General features: G+C 43.2%; 1 protein-coding gene across 1 annotated transcript in view; it reads left to right on the forward strand.

Moving 5' to 3' along the window:
* Positions 1–4,865: 4,865 nt before the first annotated feature.
* Positions 4,866–20,208, forward strand: part of ELMOD1 (ELMO domain containing 1) — a 54,983-nt gene continuing 39,640 nt past the window's right edge. The window contains exon 1 of the mRNA XM_040977241.1: positions 4,866–5,034. The gene's annotated coding sequence lies outside the window, so the exon portion shown is untranslated. The remainder of the gene's footprint in view (positions 5,035–20,208) is intronic.

Consider the following 20,208-nt stretch of genomic DNA (forward strand, 5'->3'; position numbering starts at 1 on the left):
TATTATTATGCTATAACCTTTTTGAGAGCGGATGCCACATTATTTATTTTCCGTCACCAGTACTCGTCAGAACCTAGTACACAGCACTCAATAAACGTTGTATGGAGCCAAGCTATCACAGCAACCTTTGTCTTTTTCAGCTTCGTAGTAAATTAGTTTAAAAAAAAGTCTTGATGTATTTGGTAATAATTTTATAATTTTTATAATTTTATAAATAAAATTAGTTTTATAAATAAAAAACTAAGATAGTCTCTGAAACATAACGAGAGAAGATATTTGAAATCTAAATAGTCTCAAAAAATGTTGGACAGATGAAAGTCTTATTTAAGTGCTTGTTGTGTTATTCCATCATTCTGTAAATCTGCTCACCTGTTCGTATACATATCTATCCTGAATCGATCATCTATTCCGTATCCAAACTGTACTATCAACTTGTATTTCTTAAAAGTGTTCATATGGTTGAATCTTTTTTTTTAAAGATTGATTTATTTTTATTGCAAAGTCAGATATACAGAGAGGAGGAGAGACAGAGAGGAAGATCTTCGTCCGATGATTCACTCCCCAAGTGAGCGCAATGGCCAGAGCTGCGCCAATCTGAAGCCAGGATCCAGGAGCCTCCCCCAGGTCTCCCACATGGGTGCAGGGTCCCAAAGCTTTGGGCCATCCTCGACTGCTTTCCCAGGCCACAAGCAGGGAGCTGGATGGGAAGTGGAGCTGCCGGGATTAGAACCGGTGCCCATATGGGATCCCGGGGCATTCAAGGCAAGGACTTTAGCTGCTAGGCCACGGCGCCAGGCCCTCAACTTGTATTTTCAAAGATAGGGAGCAAATCTATTGTTTTGCACTTAGAAGAATGTAATAAATAGTTACAGTGACAAAATTACACGTTGTTCTTACTATGGAATTTTTTGCTGATGGCACACACAGTATGGATTTTATTTGAATTCATGAACAGGCTTTAAAACCTTTAATGAGGGCCAGGCGTGGTAGCCTTCTGGCTAAAGTCCTGGCCTTGCACATGCTGGGATCCCATATGGGCGCTGGTTCTAATCCACTTCCCATCCAGCTCCCTGCTTGTGGCCTAGGAAAGCAGAGGAGGATGGCCCAAAACCTTGGGACCTACACCCATGTGGGAGACCTGCAGGAGGCTCCTGGCTTCAGATCGGCTCAGCTCCTGCCGCTGCAACCACTTAGGAAGCAAATCAACAGATGGAAGCTCTTCCTCTCTGTCTCTCCTCCTCTCTATATATCTGACTTCCCTAAAAATAAATAAATCTTCAAAAAAAAAAAAAACCTTTAGCAAAATTTAAACAAAAACCTGAATCAGGTTTTTCTTCTCTACATTAATAAGTACCATAGAAAATAACACAGTTTGAGAGTGGGAGAAGGGTGGGCATTTGGTCTGGTTAAGACCCTGGGTTAAGACACATGTACCCCACATCCAAGTACTGGTGTTTGAGTCTAGTCTCCTAACTCTAGTTTCCTGTGAATTTGCACCCAGAGAAGCTTCAAACTCAGGTAGCCGAGTTCCTGCCTCTCGTGGGGAGAACCTGGCCTAGGTTCTGTTCCCATCTACTTGCTTTGACCTCTCTGAGCCCAGTTATAGCAGGCATCTGGAGAGTGAACCAGCAAATAAGGGATTCTCTCTCCATCTCGCTCCATCATTTCTGCCCTCCTTTCATCTCTAGCTCTTAAACAAATACTTCTAAAACACTCTTTGTTACATTTTCCTGCCTTTCCACCGTAGACTGGTAGATTCTGCAGACAGCTTGCTCCCTAGCGTTGTCTCATCCGGAAATGACTTAATTATGCACACTTCGAGAAATCTGAATTTCCTCAGTATTGAAATAAAAATGCAAACTTACATTAAATATAAGGCATTAGGTTTTATGTTTATTACAAAGTATACAACTTATTCAAGATTAAGCCTAATGCTAGAATACTTATGTGAAATAAAATTAGAAATTGCATTAAAGAATATCTTGAAATAAAACAACCCCACAAATTGACAGTATTCACTGGAATAAGACAGGTTTGAGCATCAGCTTTACAGGTTAAACCATCACTTAGGGTACCCACATTCCAAATCAGAGGGCTGGTTTCAGTCCCAGCTGCTATTTCTGATCTAGTTTCCTGCTAATGTACATGGGGAGGCATCAAGCGATGGCTCAAATGCTTGTACCTCTGCAATCCATATGGGAAACCCAAACAGAATTCCTGACTCCTCATTTCAGCTTGGCCCAGCCCTAGTTGTATTGCCGTTTGGAGAGTGAACCCACGGATAAATACCCTCTCTCTTTCTCCCTTTCCCTTTCAAATAAATAAACCTTATCAAAAATTTTTCCAAATGTTACAAGGTATAAACCCCATTAGAATGTTGTGGGGCTAGTGTGGCGGTATAGCACGATTGACCCTGCACTTGGGAGAATATCTTGCCATATCAGAGAGCCAGTTCAAGTCCCAGTTGCTCAACTGTGGCTCCACCTTCCTGCTAACACGCCTGGGAAGGCAGAAAATGATGGTTCAAGCACTTTAGACCTTTTTATTCTGTGCAAGACCAGTGCGGCCTTCTCTTCCCACCCCCACTTCCCTCCTGCTATCACTCTTTCAAAGAAATAAATAGACTTTTTTTAAAGAATGTTTCAGTTGTGTCCTTTCAAAATGTAATAAAACTAAGCTATCTGTTTTAAATGTAATTTTGTTGACATTTGCATCTTTTTTTGTTATCTAAGCAAATGTCCTGCAAGATTCTTATGAATAATCTATATTCAAAATCCTCACCATGTTCATATTTTGGTCATATGGATAACAACCAAATGTCAGTTAAGTGGTTCTGCTGACAGATTTACTGTGATAAAGAACAGCCATTGTTTTGATAAAGACTACATGAAATCAGAATTAGGCTTTCTAGATATCTATTCCTGAGAAAAACAGCTATTAATATTTTTGTTTGTGAACAGCCAACCACAATCCTACAAGCCAGGTCTGAGGAAGTTGAATCTCTAAAAAATCTGACAGGAATCTGAGAGCAAGAGTTGATGAGTGGCAACACAGTAAGTGTTTTAAGATATCTTTTCTGGGGCCCGGCAGCGTGGCCTAGTGGCTAAAGTCCTCACCTTGAACGCCTCGGGATCCCATATGGGCACCGGTTCTAATCCCGGCAGCTCCACTTCCTATCCAGCTCCCTGCTTGTGGCCTGGGAAAGCAGTTGAGGATGGCCCAAAGCTTTGGGACCCTGCACCCATGTGGGAGACCTGGGGGAGGCTCCTGGATCCTGGCTTCAGATTGGCGCAGCTCTGGCCATTGCGCTCACTTGGGGAGTGAATCATCGGACGAAGATCTTCCTCTCTGTCTCTCCTCCTCTCTGTATATCTGACTTTGCAATAAAAATAAATAAATCTTTAAAAAAAAAAGAAAAGAAATCAGAAAGATTAGAATGTTAAGATTCCTTACGTGAAGAAGGAACATGATAAATTTCACCATTGAAGGATGATCACTGAGCCAGTATTTCATAAAGGCGAAACAGTGTTTCACCTGCAGACCTTTTTATTTATGATTCATTTATTTTTATTGGAAAGGCAGACTTGGAGAGAAAGAGAGATCTCCCACCACTGGCTCACTCCCAAAATGGCCACAGGGGCTGGGCCAGTTGGAAGCCAGGGGCCTGGAGCTGCTTCCAGCAGCAGAAGCCCAAGGACTTGGACCATCTTTGGCTGCTTTCCCAGGCACATTAACAGGGAGCTGGACTGGAAATGGAGCAGGTGGAACTTGAACCATACAGCTCATGCGGGATGCCAGTATTGCAGGCAGGGCTTCATCACGGCCCCAGCTAGCCCTGCAGACTTTTACATTCAGTAAACATGTACTACGTGGCAAGTGCTTTGCCTCCCGGGCTCCCCTCTATGACCCTCTCTCAGCCAGCTGCCCCACCATCCTCACAGCTGTCCAAAGTGGTGCCGCTGACAGCCTCCATTACGCACAGGTGGAATGGGGGCATCAGGGCTCAGCATCTGCTGAGGCGGTAAATGAAACCCAAATCAACACTGCGCCCTTGGAGTCACAGTGAAACACAAAACACAAGGCAGGAGTGGGGGGGGGGGGGAGACAGAGAGAGAAAGAGAGAGAAAGAGAGAGAGAGAGAGAGAGAGAGGGAGAATTTGTATGACCCCAGCTAACCCTAGATCACAGTGTCTGTATTTCACCCCATTATAATTAACCCCACGGTTAAGATACTGTTTCAGAAGCCCTAGTTGGAATGTGGATAAGGATGTGGGGATTGACATGATCCCTCAATTACTTCTAATTAAAGAGCTAGCTCTTTGAGTGCTTGACCCCATAAACCAGGAGGAAGAAAATGGGGAGGGGTGCTTTCCGGGTGTAAGAAAGCAGGTGACGGGTGGGTGGGTGACAGCACTGAGGGAGTCACTTGGTGCTCAGTGAGAAGTGGTGCAGGCTGAAGCTGAACTAAAACAAACTCCGACTATTCTCCAGCAACGGGCTGGGAACACACCTTGCCCGGGGCTCTTCAGGAATGTCGCTGACAGGTGTCGACCTGGGCACAATTAGACCGGGCCACTGTTACTGAGCTGCCAGCCTTCGGCCCACAGCAGCCTGGCCCTCAGAGTGAACTCTTTCCCTACCCCCACCCCCCCATTCCAGACTCACGACTGTGGGCTGCGCTCCCTCCCCAGCACCGCGCCCGCGCCCCCGGCTCCAGGACTGGGCATGCTCAGTCGCCGCCCGCGTCCTGCTCCCCGGGAAACCTCTGCGCGCCCTCGCCACCCGTCGTCGCCCGGGGAGCATCCCGGCTTGCTCCGCTCCACGCGACCCAGATTCCCGCCCCGCCCTTCGCGCGCCTGCAGCCGGTGCGGCAGCCCAGGCAGCCTCTGTCCAGCCTCGGCGCCGGGGACGACCGCGGCGACTGCCGCCGGCGGAGCGCGCAGCCGGTGCGCCCTGGCGAGGCGCGGGGATGGAGACCGCGGGGGCGCACGCCGGGAGCCGCTGAGCCTGCAGTGACCGCCCGGGTCCAGGTGAGTAGCGACCCCTGAGGTACTGAGGGGCGAGAGGCGAATGCCCTTGGAGAGAGGCGGCAGCGAGAAGACGCCTGGCTTCGGGGCCAGTCGAGAGATGCGTAGGGTGTTGGAGCCGAGAGGGGACGTGACTACAAGTACACGCTGCCTGGGTGTGGGGGCTCCGGGGCCTCCCGGAACCGTAATCCCCTTCGTCAGCCTCTCCCCGTTTGCCAGTTTGCAGCCGGTGCTGCAGAGTCTGCTAGAGAGGTTGTTTGCATCTCGGCCCCGGGCGCACTTAGCGACTGAACGCCCAGGGCTCCGGGGGAGGGCTCCAAGGCAGAGACCAAAATGGGAGGCGGGGACTTAAGGGCTACCTGGTTGGGACGGCTGGCGGGTGCGGGTCCCAGGGGACCCCCTACACTGCAGGCTTCGGGCTGTACATGGCGGCCAGGTGGCGGATCCACGGGGCTGGGGGGTCTCCAGAGCTTCCAGCCTGGAGGAGAGATTTTGAGTCGCTCTGCGCCTCTTCCCACTGCTAGGAAACTCCGTACCGAGAGCCCCTCTCTTCCCGGGGCAGGTGGGAATCGAACTAGCGCTTGAGGGAGCGACGGCCATCAGAGCTCTGAAAAGCGGCACAGCTCAGTGGAGTGGTGGGATGTGCGGTTGTGGGAGCCTTTTATCTGAGATTGGTTGCTCCTACTCCCCGGCGTTTGCCCAACCTGCAAGTGGCGAGTCCGGTAACATACCTAATGAATATTTCAGGAACGACCTCACTGGCTCGCTTGCTCCAGATCAAGTTTAATGAATGCATTCGTCAGCCTTTCTGCACAAGCAGGTAGAAGCTCCAGCCAGTGCCGTGGGCTTCCCAAATTGCACTCCTTTCACCCACATCGCTCCGGCAGAAGACACAGCTAACCCCCCAGTGAGCCCTGGAATGGTCCCATAAACTGAGCCTGTCATTTGGAAAGACCAATTTTTGGGCAGGCATCCAGGCATTGTTCTGCAGCTCTGCAGTGTGTGCGTGATGTGCCGGTAGCTTGACAACCGTCCTTAACTGGTGCTGCCAAAATGGTGGAAAGCAGGTAGTGTGCTTGTGGTGGGATAAACGTCTTAATTCTTAATTCTTAAAACGTCTCGTGACAATGCATTGTTAGAGCAGACTTAGTACCGCGCTCCCTGGCTCCCTGGGAGTTCTCGAGGAGGACCATGGAGTTGGGATTTCAGCAACGCAGGCTCTCTGGAAAATCCCTCCACCCTAGGAGGTCGTTCTCTTCTTGTCTTTCTTGGAAGTAACAAATGCATTTCTGTATGATAGTCCTGTCAGAAACACTGCAGGCAGATCCTTTAGTTTGGGGAACTTTGAGCATTGGTACCGGCTGTGACTATCTTTCCTTACACTTCCGGCTCTAACTTCGGTTGCGCCATCACCATTCATCAGTGCACCCACACAACAGCCCTCGGGAAGGGTTCCCCTTTGCAGGCGCACAGATAGACACAAAAAAGCCTGCTATCCATCCCCTATACCCCGTCCCTCTTTGGGGAGAAAGGGACCTAGTTTTCTGAAGAAATCCTCTGTTGATCAAATTTGCCATCCTTCCATACAGGGTGGTAAAAGAGTTTCTCTTGTTAGGCCCTACCCAGTGAATCTGAAACCATTTCCAGATGTTCCACGTTAAGGGAAGGCTGTTCAACAAAGACCTACTGCAATTACATCACAGGCTCCACCCCCACAGCCAGGCTGCCTCTCCTGGCCTATTGGGGAGACAGGATAAATTGCTGTGCTTGAGGGATGAGAGAAAGAGTTCCCCAAAAGATGTTCGTATTTCCTCTTCGTGTTTTTCCGATTTTGTTTGCAAGTAAGAAATAATTAAAAAAAAAAAAACCCACACGGTTCGTTGTCACAGATAGCTATGGTTCAGGGATTGTAATAACTCTAAATATTACATTTCCAAGTGATGCTGAGTAATATCACAATATGCTTTGTGTTAAAATTATTAAGAGATGGTATTAAAAGGCAATTCTGTGAAATTAACGGAATGAGTGAAGACATTATATAATAAGCAGCATTTTTCTGAAGCATCTCTCTGAAAGAAATTGGCTGCCTGAGTACAGAAGTTTGTAGGGCTGGGGGGCAAACCACGGGTAGCTTAAGGAAACATAAGTTGAATGCACTGAGACTTTTAAAAAGTCGCTGGTAAGGTTGCCAGACTTATTAAATAAAAATGCAATTAACGTTGAACTTCAGACACGCAATGCATTGGTTTTAACTTAAATATGTCTCATATAATATTTGGTACATACTGATACTAAAAAAAATTACCATTTGGTTACCTAAACTTCAGTTTTGACTGAACAACTTATTTTTTTTTTCCCCAACAACCATAGTTTGCTGGAAATGTTTCTTTTTTTTTTTTTTGGGGTCACATAGGTGTTGAAAAACTAAAGTAGAACAGAAATCAGATGCTCTACAGACAATCTGGGACGAACTCAGTTCTGGTTTATGCTTTTGAACATAACTTGTGCTTGGAAGGGAATAGCTTCAGCTCAACACAAGTGCGTCCAGCACCTCTGTGTACCAGGCTTTGTGGGAAATGCTAAGGATATAAAGAAGAGAAGGGGAGGAGTGAGGTGGGGCTGGGGTCCTGTACCTTAAGACATGGAACTCGCTATGGCACAAGTGCATGTGTTTTGGAGTGGGAGGGTCTGGTGTAGGAGCCTGGAAGCAATTCTGAATTCTTCAAGGCAACTCCAGTCAGGGAGGGAACTGCCCAGAGATTTTGAGAGCTGACCTTGGGTAAGTATGTGTTGTTGTTTTTGTTTTTCTTTTAATATTTCTTTTTCTTGGGAAGGCAGATTTACAAAGAGAATGAGAGACAGAGAGAAAGATCTTCCATCTGCTGCTGTACTCCCCATGTGGCCACAATGGCTAGAGCTGAGCTAGTCCGAAGCTAGGAGCTTTCTCTGGGTCTCCCATGTGGGTGCAGGGTCCCAAGGCTTTGTGCCATCCTCGACTGCTTTCCCAGTCCACAAGCAGGGAGCTGGATGGGAAGTGGAATGGCAGGGACATGAACTGGCACCCATATGGTACCCTGCTGCTTAAGGGGGGAGGATTAGCCAGTGGAGCCATTGCAATGGGCCCAACGTGTGTGTGATCTTAACCTGGCAGACTAGGGGGACAGAAAGCTGAGGATCTGTAGACAGTGAGTGGAGTTGAACGTTGAAGGATTTTACCCGATGACCTCAGTTAGGGTTCACGGTGGCCTGCTGCGAAGGAAAGCCTGAGAATTCTATCAAGATAGTTGCCAAGGGGAATGGAACGAAAGGCTACAAGGGACAAGTAGGACAGGTGTTTGGTACAGACTTTAAGATGGCAGTTCAGATGCTCACATGTCGCATTAGAGTGCCCAGTTCAAGTTCTCACTCTGCTTCACATTCCACATCCTGGGAGTCAGCAGGCGATGGCTCCAGTGTTTGAATCCCTCCCGCCCATGCAGGAGACGTGGATTGAGTGCTCAGGTCCTGATTTTTGCCTGGCATTTGGAAAGTGAGTTAGTGATCAGAAAGTCTCTCTCTCTCTTTGTTTGCGTTTCAAATGAAATGAAAAAAAAAATAATGTTTGTTTATTTTCATCTACTTGGAAAACAAAGAGACAGAGAGAAATCTTCCAAACATGGCTTCATTCCAAAAAATGCCCACAACAGCCAGGGCTGGGCCGGACCGATGCCCAGGGCTGGGCCGGACCGATGCCCAGGGCCTGTAACTCCATCTGTGCCTTCCAGTTGGGTGGCAGAGACCAAGCATTTGTTACATCACCTGCTGTCTTCTAGGAAACGTTAGCAGGAAGCTGGACCAGGTGTGCAGAGCAGCCAGGACTCAAACGAGGCACTCCAGTATGGCATGCAGGTATCCCAAGCGGCTAAGCCATTCCTCACATTATCTACCCGTAATGTTTTTAAATAACAAAGCAGTTGTTTTGTCCCTTAACTAATATTACAAGTGCTCCTTCACCATGCCATCTTGATTTCTTCAGATTAGAAAATCGTCATCACATACACTGAAAAATAATTATAGCATTTAAATTTTTATTACTTTCATATAAAGGTAGATATTTAAATGTAATGTTTGCAATGCTGATCAATGTTCAGTTGCTTCTGGCCTAAATTCCTGAAATAAGATAAGCAGATGTTTTGATTTGAATCAATCTGTTGCTTTAAGTAGGAAAAGGCATTAAATTATAATCATTTTCTGATTTGGTTCCAACTGTCCTTAAGGAAGCAGATTCTGATGATGGAGGTAATGTGCATTCTCTAGAAATAACTCTACGTGAAAGTGAGCGTAGCGCTCATAGTACAAAGGAGTACCTGTTTTACAGAAACAGCTGTACATTACATACATTTGTGTCTTTGAAAATCTGACAGGTACTTTCCCTCTTCATCCGCATAGAAAGCCTCCAGAGAAGTGGAAGATCAGATCCATGCAGTCTAGACAGAGAATATTGACTCATTTCCTGAAGATTCCAATTTGCAGAAACTATAGCAGCTGATATTAGGTAGAATGCCCTTCTAGATTAAATCTAGTTATCACATTATCAGACTATTTTCTTTTTTCAGAAGAGCTTCTTGGCTAGGTTTGAGTATCCATATGTCCAAGTTTGGGTAAATTTCTACTTAGTTTTTTACAGTAAATTCTTAGTAAAAAAAAAATTCTATATCAAACTGTATCATGAATTAGTTCATTAGAGTCTTTCTTATCAAATAATGATCCTTTAAAATAGAGGAAAAAAGGAGTTCTATTTCAGGTATCTGTAAAATTCCTCTTTGCAGTGCCTACCAAGGTGTTCTGCTGTGAGATTCTGATAATAGGAGAAGACAAGTGATCAAGGAGCTAGCTATTGAAGTTGCTAGAAGTCCAAGGCACTTAGACCGTGGTTTTTTATTTTCAGTAAGATTTCACACAGACATGGCTTATTAAAGAAAGCCTCGCTGTAGTGATCTCTAATGACAGCTTATGTGGGTTATCACCCAGAGAAAGCCTTGAACAGAAATTGTGTGCTCAGTCCACATTCTAAGTCCTCAGTAAGTGCGTGGAATTTAAAGATTCCGCAGACAGCATGGTCTTGTATCCTGGGAGTTTGTCACCTGCTAGCTCACGTAGGCTGACCAGGACCAAACAAGTCATGATTTATCAGTGTGTATGCTGTAAAATAAAAGATATGCAGATCAAAAATGCATATTAATAAAGAATATTATGCTAACCTCTCGGCATCTATAAACATCGCATTGCTACAGTTTTAAGGGATGAACAAATTTATTCCCAATATAGTTAGACCATTTATATTATGCCTGTGTACTCTCTCTGATGTTTCAGATGCCACTAAAATAAATTGCAATTCAATTTTTTGCTTTTTGGTATAAAGCAGGATGATTGTGGTAAATGCCCAAGGAGAGCTCATTAAGCCCTTTGAAAAAAACCAGTCTCAAGCAAGCTAATGACTACAGATTCAAAGGTCTTTACATAGCATTTAAATGGAGTTTCCATTTTTAATTATCGGGATTAGGACTTGGTTAATTAGAATACTTGGTATAAGAGCTTATTTCAGCTGCTGAAACGTTCCTTCCGATTTTCTTGTGCAAGCAGTTGATGAAAAGCTGCAGTATGTTTTGAGGGTTTCATTCATGGTAAAATTAATAATTTATTTATCCCAGAGCTCTCGTTTGGTTTAACAGACATCATTAATGGCATCATAAATTCTGTTCCCTAAATCTTTTGTACTTCACCAGTTGCCGTTATGAATAGTTAAAGTGCGAATGAGTCTCTGGAATGAATTACCACACAAGTACGTTTCTGCTTTTTTCTTTACAGAAAAATAGGAATATTCTACTCTTTAGAATTTGGAAGCAAGATTTTCTAAGGATTCTATAGTTATTAAAATATTTACATTTTAATATCAGTTATCTTTGGCCTTAGAATCCATTTAAATTGGCAAAACACGTAAAACGTTGCAATTAGTTAAGAAAATTAATCATGCATTCTCTTAAGATGGCAAAAACTAGTCAGTTTCGTTAGTTAAAATGTCTCTATTAAAATGCCTAACCTAGAATTTTAGCTTTCATATTCTGCTTCATGTATCATATATATGTAGCCCAATGTAGGAACCTAACATATGAAAGGCAAAACTTTCAAAACAGATGGATCATGATTTTTATTCACAAAACAGTTCTGTGCTATGCCAACAATTTCTCTTTCTCTTCCTTTAAATCATAGATAACTCAGAGTACTTAAAAGAAATCGGTCTCATTAAATTTTTACGTATACACAATCCTTCTGGGACTCATCTGACAACCAGGCTCTTGAGCAGTCTTTGTGGGTGAGCTACAGTCTAGGATGTGGTATTATGGCTAGTGTAAGTAACTGTATCCAAAGCATATTCACGGATGTAGAAGCTGTAGAAGATGGTTTCTGTTGGCCTACTTTAGAGAGAGGACTAAAACTAAGATTATATCATATATTAAGGCTCTAAAATCAGTTTCCAGGGACATGAAAATGTTAGTTTACCAACACTTGAGTTGTGAAGAATAGTTCTAGCTCATTTGGATCTTGGTGAAGAGTACAAAAGAAATTGGTGCTGTACTTGTTAGATTCATAGATGAATAGAGTCTAGATCAAGGAACGCCAGGAACGGAAAATATACTGCAAAGCTGCTTGTCAGGGGCATAATAAAGGAGAATGGTCTTACTGGGCATGACAGAGACTCTGACCTGAAGAGCCCCTCCTAAATCTAATCATGCAGAGGACATTGAGCTCCCGATCACTTTATGCAAGAATCTGCCAGTGCCCAATTCAGTTTAGTAACGTTAATGTGACTGTGGTATTCCTGTACACCATTTACTTACTTTATGATGATTATATAACTTATCCTTTCCCACTGAATAATCATTTCCTAGGCAACTAGTCAATTATAATGTACAATAAATGTATCCAGACTGTGACTACCACTAGGTTAAAGAGGGGGCATTTCTAGTTATTCTTTAATTATCTAACATCACATATGAAATTCTTTGCTCAAAGCAATAATACATCCTTTGAGTAGCCAGAAAATCAGTGTGTGTCCAAGATTTAAAACAAAGATGAAAGGTGAGCATTTGTTCACTCTGAGTGCACTATGTGTGTTGTCGTTATTCTATATTGTATTTGGTCTTTCAACAATATTTGTTCATCAAAGGAACACTTGTCATTTCCTTTAGACACTGCCATATGAGATCCATTTGTATATTGGAGGTTGCATTAGTTAAGGTTTTCCAGGGAAACCAAAACCAGAACTAGTAGGAGATGTGTGTGTGTTTGTAAAGAGATTTGTTATGAACAATTGGCCAACTCAGTTGTAGAGACTGACAAGTCCCAAATCAACTGTATGCACACTATTGACCCAGTGAAGCTGGCAGTACAGCTGCAGTCCAAAGGACAAGAAAATGAATGTCTCAGCTCAGCAAGCAGGTGGGAAGCAAAAAAGGGTGCATCTTCCCTTCCTTTTAGCCCTGCGGAGTATTCCTATTAGATTAGATGCTGCTCCCCTGCACTGGGAAGCATAGCCTACTGAGTCCACCAATTCAAATGTGAATCACATCCAGAGACGCACCTGCAAGTACACCCAGAAATGATTGTTCATCTGAGCACCCCTTGGCTTGGTCAAGGTGACCTTTAAGGTTAAGCATCAGGGAGGTCCTCATCCACGATGAAACAGTGCTCATTGTCCCTGAACGTGCTGAAAGCACCAGATGCTTCCCTTGCTTGTACCACTAACCCACACTCTGCCCCAGTGGCAAATGTCGCAATCGACACTTCCCCTTAACCAAGGGCTGGAAGGTCAGAGGGGTGGGTTCCAGTCTGGACCTGGTGGTGGCAGTAGCATTGTTTTTACTCGGCTGGCTATGTGTGGTCATTAAGCATTATTTTCAGTGATCTAGCCTCCATCCCAGTTCTGTAGCCTGGCAAGAGGGTACACGAGTTGCTTTCAGAATAAATTCCATTTCTGCTTCAGGAAACAGAGCTGGTTTCGATGTCTTTCAAACATAAGCACTGATTGGTACAGGTATATATCTGTGTTTATGTGTGTGTATCCATGTCACTGTGACCTATGAACAAACAACATTCTGAATATTATTCGTTCTGAATATTTATGGACAAGATATCTTACTTGTCATTGGACAGAAGGAAAGACATGTGTTTTCAAACTAGTGCCACAGAAACAAGTGAGAGGAGACAGGGATTCAACATTGACAAACCTAAAGTGGAGATAGATATAATTCTGTGTGTTAACTGATTTTAGATTGCTTTAGTGTAATGATGAAGAGTTGGGATAAGAGAGAATACTTTTCAGGAAAATAAATGCCATATTTCATCAGTTTCATGGGCACTTTTTCCTACATTTTATCATGTATGAAATTAGGAAGAATTGCTAGAGTATGGCATGTTTTAATTGCTTCTTTTTACTGCTCGACTCACATGCCATGTTCCACTGAATCTAAGATGTCATTGTTGTACACCTTTATATTTTGCACCACTAAGAAAAAACTCATGAAATAATTATTCTAAAACAATCATTCTTCACAGTTAATTAGGAGTTATAGACTAGAGGATTCAAAATGAACTAAGTCAGTTCAGAAAATAATATGGGTTAAATGTCAAATTTCTTTTCACTGTTGTTTTGTAGTACCCCAAAAGTTGTTAGAATCTACCTCTAATTTCTGTTACAAATGGAGGTCCTAAGCATCATAGCTTTATTTGGTTATAAAAAATGTTTGCGGTGATTTTGAATTTTGTGAATGGCGCCATTTCAAATTGTTTTTGGAAAATTTTATATATATATACAAAAGTAAACAAACTCTCCAGTGTTAAAAAATCGCCAACTCGTGACCAGTGGTGTTTGCCCTCTAACCCTGCACTCCATACTTGTTTGTTTTTGTTGTTTAAAGTAAATCCTGGACACACCATATTTTTCATTGATATACATTTCAAAATTTATCTCTAAAGTATAACGACTTTATCAAAGTACATAATTACAGCATCATTGTAACTTGTGGCAAACTAATTTGTGGCAATTGTTTTTTTCCATACAGAAGTTTTATTCGTGTAAGTTCAGTTTTAAATTGATTTTGTCTTTAGAGGTTTTGAAAAAGAAACCTAAATTGAGGTCACTTTGATGTGCAGTGATTGTTTTTCCTGAAAGTTGGGTGATGCTGACAGATCTTAGCTCTGCAAAAATATCCATCCTGATTTTTTCTGCAGCTTTCTCTCGTTATTATCATCATTCAAGGGACAGAGACAGAAAGAGACAGGCAGGCAGAGCTCCTATCTGCTCATTCACTCACACATGTCTGTAATGGCTGGTGCTAGTCCTGGACTACAACCAGGAGCCAAACTACACAAGAAAGATCTCCTACCTGGGAGCAGAAAGCCAATTGCTTGAACCCTCACCACTGCCTTCTGCGTTAACAAGAAGCTAGAATTAGTTGCCAGAGCCAGGACTTCAACCCAGATACTCCAATATGGGGAACTAGTATCGAAACCACTAAACATGTGCCTGCTCCTTTTTTGGGAATATATTCTGTAGTCCAGGATTTGTGTAAAGAATTTCTTAAGACTTCACTAAAGCCAAATCTTACCCTTTATTATTTTGGCCCAGAAAAGAGAATTTCACAATTATTGTATCAAATAACTTGGCTGTTGTTAGCGAATGAGTGTACATCATACTGAAACCTGTCTGATTTTCCACGTGAGTGATAGTGACCCAAATAACTGTGCCCTCCTCCACTGCTTTTCCAAGGCAGTTAGCAGGGAGCTGGACTGGAACTGGAGCAGCAAGGACTCAACCAGCACATGCATGGAATGCTGGCCTCCCAGGTGACGGCTTACCAGCAACGCCACAACACTTGCCCCGTTTCTTTTTCAAAACGTGGTTTAACTCAGAGTTAAATGACAGTGATTCTTAAGAGGTGACCAGGGCTTCTGCCTGTGCTGGAGGCACTTCCTTGAGACATCGTTTTAACTTTTGTTTACATTCAATTGCATATTTGGAAGGCAGGGAGGAAGGATAAATATCTTCCAACTTCTGCTTCGTCTAGTTCATACTCCAAATGCCTAGAACAGCCAGAACTGGGCCAGACCAATGAAAGAACACATAACTCCATCTGGGTCTCCCACGTGAGTGTCAGGAACCAAGCACTTGACCCTTAGATGTGCATTAGCAGAAGCTGAACTCTGAAGCAGAGCCAGGATTTGAACCCAGGCACTCTGACATGGGATGTGTATTCACTGCTTTACCAGATGATCACCTTCCTCTGGCATCTTTTTGAATTTTAAGTGTTTGCTGCTATCAAAATAATACTCTTCACTTCAAACATATAGTATTCTACGGCTTCAGATGGAAAAACAGCAATTCAGTTCTCAGGCCCTAATTCATCTCTGCTCCAGAGTTCTCTCAGGAATACCCACATAAAGTTCTTTTATTGGCTTTTGGTGTGTTCTGTCTCACTCCTAAGTAACTATTTATAATAACTGCCATGTTTCAGGAGTATCAATCTATTGATTTTCTACTATAGAAAGTAAATACTTAGCATTTATACCTAACACTTCTCCTTACTCCTTACTCAGTTAAGGTTCACTATTTTTCTTTTCTTTTTCTTTTTCTTCTTCTTCTTCTTTTTTTTTTTATTGATTACATTTCATTTTGTGACACAGTTTCATAGGCTCTGGGATTCCCCCAACCCCTCCCCATGCCCTCCCCCCATGGTGGATTCCTCCACATTGTTGTAGTAGTACAGTTCAAATCCAGTCAAGAATCTTTCATTGTAGGCATGTACCAAGCATTGAGTCCAGTATCTTATTGTCCAGATAAATTCAACGGTTTCTTGGGGAGACCATCTCTGGTCTGAAAGAAGAGCTGGCAGAATATCACCTCGATCAATTAAAAGCCTCAACATAACATCAACATCAATTTACAACTTTATGGAATTAATTGACATGGTATTGAGTAACAAATATGTTAAAAAATGCAAGTTCTTAACCACATCCTGTGACTACTTCATTGACATTTCAATTTTGGTTTATATGCAGAACCAGCTGCTATACACCGAAGCTTAATTTTGCTGAACTTGGCAGATTTTAGGATAGTCTAAACTGGCTTATAACTCTAACAAGGCATATGTCAACAGTTGAAGTACAGAACAGTTTCAGGAGGCGTGTACAGAGAAATCTTCAATACCTCAGTGAGGAGTAACTAATCTTTGTATCCTACCTAGTAAGGCATGTGTGAGTCCATGCTGACCGTTTCCTGTCTGGTTCTAAGCTTTCCTGTTGTTCTCTGTCTATCTCTTGTAATTTGGTGGGGGGAGAGGGGGGCTCCAGAGCGACCTTGATGGTCATTGCAGGAGAGGGTGGGGGTCCAAAGTTGGAGCTAAGTAAGGACCAGAGAAAGCTTCTCTCCTGAGTCCGGAATCAGTTCACTATTTTTGACGTGATAAATACTCAATGTTTGTTTTGATAATGTAATTCACTAAGGAAACATCTGACAAGCTTGCATAACCAACTCTAAAGTGAGTTTAAAATTGTGTTTGCTCACAGTGGAAGCATCCCAATCTGACTGATCCACTTCTCAAGAACTAATGATGGCACCTTCACTTTGTGGCTATAATCAGTGGCCATATGAACAGGATACTCTGCTTTCTCCAGGCCCTGGAAATACCCTAAGCTCCTTGGACCTCCCTGTCAAATGTCCTTTCGTACATGCCTTCACAATGTTCCCATTTTGGAAAGACAAAATTGTGCCAAAAGCATTAGCTATGACAAAACTGTATCCATTGAATTTTTATACAAACCTAAGTTTCCTATTCTCATATTATAATCTTCTTTAGAAATGTAGGGCTTTTTTTTTTAAATTAAAACACATCACTGAGAATAAAGATCCAGATTGAGCATTTTTATCTCAAAAGAGATTAACACTGGGGAGGGTATTCTGAAACATCAGGTCAATCTAATATTTAGGACACCTGCATCCCAAATTGAGTGCCAGTTTGAGTCTTGGCATCTCTATTTCCCATCCAGTTTCCTGCTAATACCTTCTGGAGGCAACAAATGATGACCCAAGTGCTTGGCTCAGCGCTACCCACAGGGGAGGCCCAGATAAATTTCATGGGTCCTGGTCATGGTCTGGCCCATCCCTGCTGCTGTGAGCATTGGAGGAGTAAACTGGCCAGGGACCATCTCTGCCCTAGGCTACTCTATGTGTATGCGTCTGAAATAAACAGCTCTGATGAAAACAAACATTTAAAATGACTCAAGATAGATTAATATATTTTGAAATAGATGTATTTTTTGTGCAAATTAGAGACAACTTTCATCATTCCTGGTTTTCCCAGGAACAGTACCTAAGTGGTAGGCGACCCTAATGAACCAGGACATCATGCTGCCTTTGAAGCAGATCACACATATGCTTGTAGGCAGCCCTGAAATTCTGTAGTTGGCATGGACCTCCATTGCTATAAATCACAAAAATAAACTCTGGATGAGTGCTTTATTCCTAAAGAAGGAAGTGAAAAAAAAATCCTTCTAAGCTGCCATTTTATTAAGTTCCAGCAGCACACTTTCAGACTCATCACCAGAGGAGGAAAGAAAAGTTCTAGAATGTGGCCTTAGGGAGGCCGTTCTGCACGAGCATTACACCTCTAATATGATGTATCAGGTAGCACATGTGAGGTGAAATGCATAATTTGATTGTTTCATTGCTTCGGAAGGAGACTTCTTCAGTATTGTTCTCTTCCTATCCTCATGGGCCTGCCCATGCAAGGCTGCTGGAAGGATGTCTCCATTGATATTCCCTACACTGTAGAAGTGCCATGGGAATGTGCTGTCAGAATAGGCCACGTGGTGCAGTGGCAAAGTGTTGTCCAGACAGCTGCCAAGGCGCACTGTGTAGCTGGTGTAGATCCAGGACTTGATTATCCCCTGCTCCAGTGTTTACAGTGAACACACTTTTCACTTATATCAGTGCAGATGTCTGCCTAGACAGATTCCAGAGGTGGTGCAGGGACTGATGGCTGAACTGCCTCAGGTTCCTGGTTGCACGGGTTTGAGTTTCAGCTACACCATGCAGTGACTGTACGACCTTGGAAGCTTCCTTCCCTTCTTTGTGTGTCCGTTTCTGCAGCTGCAAAATAGAGATAATATTCACTTCAAAAGCTGGATCAGATGAACACAATTATTCTCTAAAGTCTGTTGAATTTTGTCTGCATGTAGTAAACACTTTACATGTAGTGAACATAGCAGTTTATTGGTTTCATAAAATATTAGGCTGATACTTGATTTGAAAAATTAAACTATAGTTTTGAAGGTGTTCTAAGTACTTTAAAAGATTTGGAAAATTCTAAATTAGGCAGGTTGTAAGAATGAAACATCATTTACTTGTGAATTGTCTTTCATTGATGTAGTCAATTAAAATTTGAAGGACTATAATGAAACTTTTCAAAATATCATGTGGGAATTAAAATTTTAAAGAAAGGAGTTCTCTGCAGTTCCTTTCCTGAGATGTACAGTAGGCAGCTGGACTTCTAAGGGGTAGGGTTACCCAGAGGTTCTTTTCAAAGTGCCCCAGGGGGCTTCTTGCTCAAGGGAAGCTGAGGCAGGTCCTTGATGCCTGGTAAGAGAAGGAGTTTCCAGAAGTAGCAGACCACTCATCCTGCCCCTCTCCTCCCAGTTGGGCAAAACATAAAAAAGCCAAATCACCGCATGGGCACTCTGAAGTGTCCACTGATCTCCAGGGGGGGTTGGATTCAGCAACTACAATCATTTGATCTTTCCCTTTGGATGTGTTCAGGGCAAGCTCTCTACCTACACAGAAAAATTACTACAGACCTGCTGATGGGGTTAGGAAACTCTGTATAATAATCGTCACGTTTTGGCTTAAGAGAAAAATTTTCAGATCTTTTCCCCAAGTGGGACATTTGCAGTTTGTTTGCTTAGTACTGTGGTTGAATAATGCTGTTAAAGAAATGCATTTATCTGTCAGGGTGCAAAGCATATTCCAACCATTACATACTGAGCAGTTGGAGTCCCAGGTATTGTCTCTGTCAGAGGAATACAAGGAAATAAGAAACAGATGACTTAAAAGACAGTGTGTTGTTAGGCATACTATTAAAATCACATCTAAAATATTATTTAAAAGACAGCAGGTAATCATTTTAATCTGAAGCACACAAATTGAGCTCCATCCATTAGTTCACTCCCCAAATGCTCACAGCAACCTGGACCATTAGCTCAATCTGGATTTCCCATGTGGTTGACGGGGGACCTAGCCACTTGGGCCAACACAGAGAATGGATCCAGGGCAGGAGGTATACATCCCAAGCACAGCCCCAACCACAAGACCAAATAAATACCTCCTGCAGCAGATAATTCTGATACCCACCCCAGGCTGACAACAGAGGAATGCATCAGGAAGGGATAGTGCACCAAGTGGCTTTTGTGCTCTTCTCTCCCGTGAAGCAGGGGGCACTAACTTCATGTCTGAACAAAATGGGGTGAACTTTTTGAAATAAAGATTTATTTATTTTTATTGGAAAGGCAGATATACAGAGAGGAAGATCTTCCGTCCGAAGATTCACTCCCCAAGTGATTGCAATGGCCAGTGCTGTGCCAATCCAAAGCCAGAAGCCAGGAACTTCCAGGTCTCCCACGCGGGTGCAGAGTGTCAAGGCTTTGGGCCATCCTTGACTGCTTTCCCAGGCCACAAGCAGGGAGCTGGATGGGAAATGGAGCTGCTGGGATTAGAACCGGCACCCCTATGGGATCCCAGAACGCAATCAAGGCAAGGACTTTAGCCGTTAGGCCACCACTCCAGGCCCTTGGGGGTGAACTTTTGTGTAAGTAAGTCATGTTCCAGTAAATCTGAATTAAACACAGAGCAAGCTTATGTCTCTATGTATTTTTTTCAAATAGAGAACCAAAACATAAACCAAGCAAATAAGTTGCATGTAAAAATTATTGAGAAGTCGATTGTGATCATCTCTTTGTTAGAGCTCTGTGCAGCTCAGGGGTGAGACTCTTCCTGAGGCTTTGCCCAGGCACTTGAGAAATGCTGATTTGGCTGCAAGCTGGACTAGCACAAAGGAGACGATGAACTCAGCACTCCTATGGGAAACCAACA

This window comes from Ochotona curzoniae, unplaced genomic scaffold, assembly GCF_017591425.1.
Source record: "Ochotona curzoniae isolate NIBS_2020 unplaced genomic scaffold, NIBS_Ocur_1.0 contig_2723, whole genome shotgun sequence".
Lineage (NCBI taxonomy): Eukaryota > Metazoa > Chordata > Mammalia > Lagomorpha > Ochotonidae > Ochotona > Ochotona curzoniae.